Raw genomic sequence first — 6,042 nt, 5'->3', positions numbered from 1 at the left:
AAGACTTCAAGAAAAGCATGGTACAAGAGTTTGAAATGGCAAACATTAGTCTGATGGCATATTTTCTTGGCTTAGAAGTAGTGCAGAAAGAAGATGGAATTTTTTTATCCCAAAGCGGTTATGCTAAAGACATCCTTGAAAGGTTCAAGATGAAAAGATGCAATATGGTATCAACTCCAGTTGACAATGGAGTGGAATTAAAGAAGATTAAAGTTGGAAATGTTGATCCAACTTGCTTTAAGAGCTTAGTAGGATGCTTAAGGTATTTGACATATACCAGACCGGATATACTCTACGGAGTCGGGCTGATTAGCAGATATATAGAGAAGCCAGACCAGTCTCATTTGAATGCAACCAAGAGAATTTTTCACTACATCAAAGGTACAGTAAATAAAGGTATGTTTTATACCTCAAGTACAAATTTCAATCTTACTGGCTACTCAGATAGTGATTGGGGTAGAGATCTGGATGAAAGAAAAAGTACAACAAGGTTTGTATTTTTTATAAGAGATACATCTTTCACGTGGTCATCCAAGAAGCAATTGATTGTCACGTTATCAAGCTGTGAAGCTGAGTATGTTGATGTCAACTCAACTGTATGTCATTTAATATGATTAAGGAATTTGCTGAAGTTTTTGGGATTTCCTTAAGAAAATCCTATAGAGATTTATATCGATAATCGATCAGTGATTGCATTGCTAAAGAACCCGGTGTATCATGAAAGAAGTGAACATATTGATACACATCATCACTTTATCCGAGAGCATATAAAGAACAAAGAAGTTGAGCTGATATCCTGCAAGACAAATGATCAAGATGTAGATATCCTGCAAGGATGTTTTAAGGGTGGTATTTACCTTCCCTTAATTATAACTAACTTATTACCTGAATCTTTCAAACTAGGGTCTAATTTGAGATTTCTAGTTCCCTCAAATTACTAGATAACGACTTAGATAAAATTTTAATTTCCCCCTCATTAATCTTTTTGTTAAAAAAAGCTCCGTAGTGGCCGCCCAGGGAAAACAAAAAAAAAAACAAACCGGCCATCTCTCTCCCTCACTAGTTTCTTCCCCGCTTAGCTCCCCTTGATTTCCCCTGATCTCCTTCCCTTTGTCTTTGATTTTCTAGCTCCTCTCACAGCCCCCATTTCCTCTCATCTCCAAGTCCTAGTTGTTACAGAGGTTGCCCCCTTTTCCCCATTTGCATTGGCAAAGCAAACTAGAGAAACCTCTGGCGGGAGGGGGAGTTTCCTTTTGGTTTCTTCTCCTTATAGCCGGCCTTTTTCTCCAGCCAAAAACCTTACCCTCTCATACACGACAGCAACCCCTCTAGGGAAATCCAATCCCAACCAACAAAAACCAGTCGCGTCCCTCAGCCTTGAAAAAAGAAAGCCATAGCCATTCCCCCATCCCCACTGTCATCTCCCAACACCAGCACCCCTTCAGCAGATAGTCCTCCTCCCAACCCAGCCCTCATTTTCCTTTGGCCTTTGGACCACAACAGCTTCTTTTCCCTCTCAGTTACAAGAGCAAGAGACGAACCGAGCACAGACCCAGCTCTCTCCTCACTCCTCTCCATCCCAGCTGTTCCCTTCTATCGACCTTCCCCCACAGCCATTTCAGATCCTCCATTCTTCCCCAGCTCCAGAAAAGGCTAGGAGACCAGCCCCCATATGGCGGCGCCCACAAAAAACTAGCTGCTCACAGTAGACGCCTGACCAAGACATTCTCCTAGCCGACCCAGCTTCAACAATGCCTGCAAACCGGCCAACGAATGGAGCCCACCATAGAAGCAGTTGATTTCCTTCACCACTACCTAGCCAGCTCGCTAAGACCGAATTCAATCCTCCAGAGCTGCCAGAGCACAGCGGCTCCCACAGACTCAGATCTATTCGCTTTCCTCCCCAATAACAGCACCCTCTTACAGCTAACCCAGTAGAAGAAAACAAAACGAAGCAGATTTCAAAAACAAACGAAATAAAAACTAAAATCAACTAGTTGTTGCGTTTTTGTTGTTGCTGTTGGTCATTGCTAGCGTAGCGAGACAAAGAAGAGGAAGAGGTTCCAATCCACTGATTTTTATCACCTTCATCAGCAGCAGCGCTTGAATTCAAGCGCTGTCAGTGATGCTCGTGCGTGGAACAACGCGCCACCACTGTTCCAGCAGCTCCAAAAGTCGGTCTGACATTGTTTTGGGTTGTTTTGGGTTGTTTTGGGTCATTTTGTAATTTCTAAATTATTTAATATAATTTTTTTTTTTTGAGTTTTATTTTATAATTTATACTTGGATGGAAAAGAAAAGAAAAGAAAAGAAAAAACAAAAAAAATATAGTAACAATGAGTGTGTGTCTGGATTTTCTTTTATTTATTTATGAATGTATGCTTTTTTTTTTAGGATAAAATAGCAAAGATTAAAAAAGAATTTAATATTTTGATTTGCTTACGGATAAATAATTATGAATTTACATGTAAGTCGTATTTCTAATATTCGATGAGAGAACATAATTTTTAAAACTTCTTTAACACATCAAAGCTGCGCAGCAGTTTACCTCAAGTAGAGTGTGTTAGGAGTGCTAATACCTTTTCTAACCATAACCAGTCCTTTATCCATGAATTTCTAATGAGACTAGTACACTTGGTTTTCCTAGTAGCCCTTAATTAAATACACGGTGGTGACTCCAACGATTTAATCAAAGCAAACAAGAAATGAAAAATCACCAGCCGATGCTGCATGGGTGATGTGCGATAGAATGACGACTCCACTAGGAACATGTATTGTTTTCAACTTTATTAGACTAAGCTTTGTGTTTTTGATGTGTTGAAATTTTTTTCTTTTTGTCTTGATTCATTTTTGTTTTATTAATGCATTGTATAGAATTCTCTTATGCATCACAAGCTTTAATTTTGAATGCACATACACAAGCTTCAGGTTAGGTGGGGGACTAACAGTTTATCTTATGACTTTTAGTTAAGGTTTAAGTTTGTGTAAACCCCAACTCTTCATTGAGTGTTTAAACTGGTGATAGTTGGTGCACATACCTTCTTAGTGCCTACTGAGCCCCCATATTGCCTTTATGACAACGATCACTAGGATCATGAGAGACCTTTTTTAGAGACCAAGTAGTAAACCTATCTTTTATCTCACATAAAAAGATTAGAACTTGCCTTTATGATATATGCTCCATATTGCTTTGCATCTAAGCAAACCCTTTTTAAAGCATCTTGAATTCAGGACTTATGGGAGATATAATAGTCATCACTCAAGAAATTTTTATTGTAGAATTTGAGCAAGAATAAAAAATCTTCTTTCATCATATAAGAGTTACGACCATATATCACCCCTTGAAGGACAAGTTCATCATTTAAATTACATGGCATACATTTATCATACACGTACTAGAATGAAAAATAGGTTCCCCAAATAAGCTTTGCTACCCCTGATTGAAAAACAATGATGGCAAATAAAGAAAGAGGTTAGAGAGAGGCTCAATGTCAAAAGAGTTGAGAGTATCAAAGGTGAAGTAGCTAGACTTAGAGTATCAAAATTGCTTGACTGCTTTTTATGATCAGCTTGTTTTAACTCGTAAGTGCACGAGTGTGCGATGTAGCAATTAACTCGGTAAGATCAAGGTCACATCCACAGAGAGCTAGATCTGGAAATTAAGCTAGGTAACAAAAAAAAACTCAAGATAAATTAAATTAACAATAACTTGGTTGGAAATAATTGATGGATTTGTTTCAAAGATAAAAAAGTGTAAATAGATTTTAAATGACAAGAAAAAGTAAGTCTTGGTCCAAATCAATTTTAATGGTGATGTATTGGTGATTGACACGATCAAAGAGTTGATGTCTTATCCCAAGTGTAGGAGTGTTAAAGTAAAATAACCCGGCAAGACCGGGGTCGAACCATAGGGAGGTGAATTATATAAATTACAAATAAAGAAAAAGATTTAAAGAGAATAATAACAGAAAAGGAGTTGAAGAAAGTTTTGGGATGTGATATTGATGTAAGGATAAAACAAAAACAAAACATATGTCAAGGTTATAGGATTCACTAATGGTATTTCAAATAAATATAATATAAACTCTTTTTATTACTCAACTAGAAACCACACACAAAGGAGGTTCTAATCGGATGATTTCTCGTTATTAGCTCATTATAAATTACTAACATGATCATATTAATTATCTTATATAAGTAATACCATACTTATAAATATCATCAAGCATTCATGTTGCTAGTTTATGTTAACAACAAATCAAGTTTCTATCATAATAACGATTTCGGCCGAAAACTATGAAAGATCAAGCATTTGATGTACCAAATATTATACAACACAAATCTAAATTAAACATTTAATAAGCAAGGTATTAAGAATTAGTAAGATAAAAAGATAAAACATGTTAATAACAATCTTTCTTGGATATAAACATTTAAAGCTCATGTTGAGTTTATATTATACCTATTCTAACACCATTAGAGAAACCTTTTCACCTTGACATAATTAACTTAGCTAAACATTAAGAAGGAGAAAAACACAAATAAACAATATAAGAACATAAACATAATATAAGCTAACTAAGTATAGGAAAGGAAATGAAAGAGCATAAACAAGAGATTACTATAGCATAAAAGAAAACTTGAACATTACAAAGATGTAGAGAGAAAGCAAGAAGATAACTTTGATCTGAAAATTAATATGACTAAATACATGGACAATGCCTCCTTTTATAGGCTAAGTTTCAGAACTATTGATTGATTGAAGAATTGGTGGGCATCCATTGATTTGGTGGCTGGTTTTTGACATTAATGGCTGCTGGTTTTTTGATATTGTGGGCTGATTTTTGATATTGTTGGCTGGCCAAAACGTCATTGCTCACATCAGAATTATAGCCAACTGAATTGTGGAATCTGTGGGCAATTGTCTCAGCTTTCCATAAAAAAAAACCAGAGCTCATTTGGACTTCTAGAACTCAAGATATGAGCCAAAAACCGAATAGTGCTTGAGCTGCAGGACAGCTTCCGACGTCTTCGTTGTTGCTAAGATTTGGGCTTGAAAACGGCAGAACTGAGTCTTTGACTTCAGGTAATTTTTTTTTTTTAGGCGGTAAAACCAGCCCATTGATTTTTTTTATATGATTTTTTTTTAGTTTTCCAATAATCAAATCTAAATTTGTTACCTTTGCTTGCTAGCTCCCCGGCAACGGCGCCAAAATTGCTTGACCGCTTTTTATGATCGGCTTGTTTTAACTCGCAAGTGCACGAGTGTGCGATGTAGCAATTAACTCGGTAAGATCGAGGTCATATCCACAGAGAGCTAGATCTGGAAATTAAGCTAAGTAACAAAAAAAAACTCAAGAGAAATTAAATTAACAATAACTTGGTTGAAAATAATTGATGGATTTGTTTTTAAAGATAAAAAAAAAATGTAAATAGATTTTAAATGACAAGAAAAGTAAGTCTTGGTCCAAATCAATTTTAATGGTGATGTATTGGTGATTTCTTCAACATATATAAGATAACTCAACCTAATATCAACGATGGTGATATTAGATCAGAAGATATTACAATGAAGATTAGAAAGATGAAGATTGATTATTGCTTAAGAATGAACAAGTACTTTCATATTAAGTAAGACATTGAATCAAGCAATCTCTATACCAAAACTAAAGTTTGTGCATAAAAATTCAAGATTATAACATTACCTAAATGATTTCTAAAATTTCTTTACAATAATAAATCATTCATGAAGAAAATAAGAAGATAAACATTAAGATTCATTCATATCCTAAAGAACTCACCTCAATCACCATTATCCTTGATTTGGATCCAAGAAAGAGTTTAGCCAACCATGATTATATATAAGAACACTTCAATAAACATGAAAGAACTTGAATCCAACTGAAAAAATAAGTTTTACAAACTAAAGAACCGAAATCTATAAAGAAGAACACAATACAATTTCAGAAAAAATTCGGACACAAATCTGACTCTAACTTTGGACAGCAATTCAACCCTCTTAGAAGCTTTTTTTCGAGATGT

General features: G+C 35.4%; 1 long non-coding RNA gene across 1 annotated transcript in view; it reads right to left on the bottom strand.

The window, feature by feature from the left end:
- The window catches only part of LOC105108533 (uncharacterized), an 11,742-nt gene extending 9,644 nt beyond the window's left edge, over positions 1–2,098 (bottom strand). Inside the window, exons 1-2 of the long non-coding RNA XR_839073.1 lie at positions 2,086–2,098; positions 1,430–1,572 (exon numbers count right to left, since the gene is read on the bottom strand). This is a non-coding gene — a long non-coding RNA (uncharacterized LOC105108533). The remainder of the gene's footprint in view (positions 1–1,429; positions 1,573–2,085) is intronic.
- Positions 2,099–6,042: the final 3,944 nt, after the last annotated feature.

Source organism: Populus euphratica, unplaced genomic scaffold (assembly GCF_000495115.2).
Source record: "Populus euphratica unplaced genomic scaffold, PopEup_1.0 scaffold192.1, whole genome shotgun sequence".
NCBI classification, from domain to species: Eukaryota; Viridiplantae; Streptophyta; class Magnoliopsida; order Malpighiales; family Salicaceae; genus Populus; species Populus euphratica.
The sequence above is the reverse complement of the archived record's forward strand: the minus strand, read 5'-3'. Positions and strand labels throughout refer to the sequence as shown.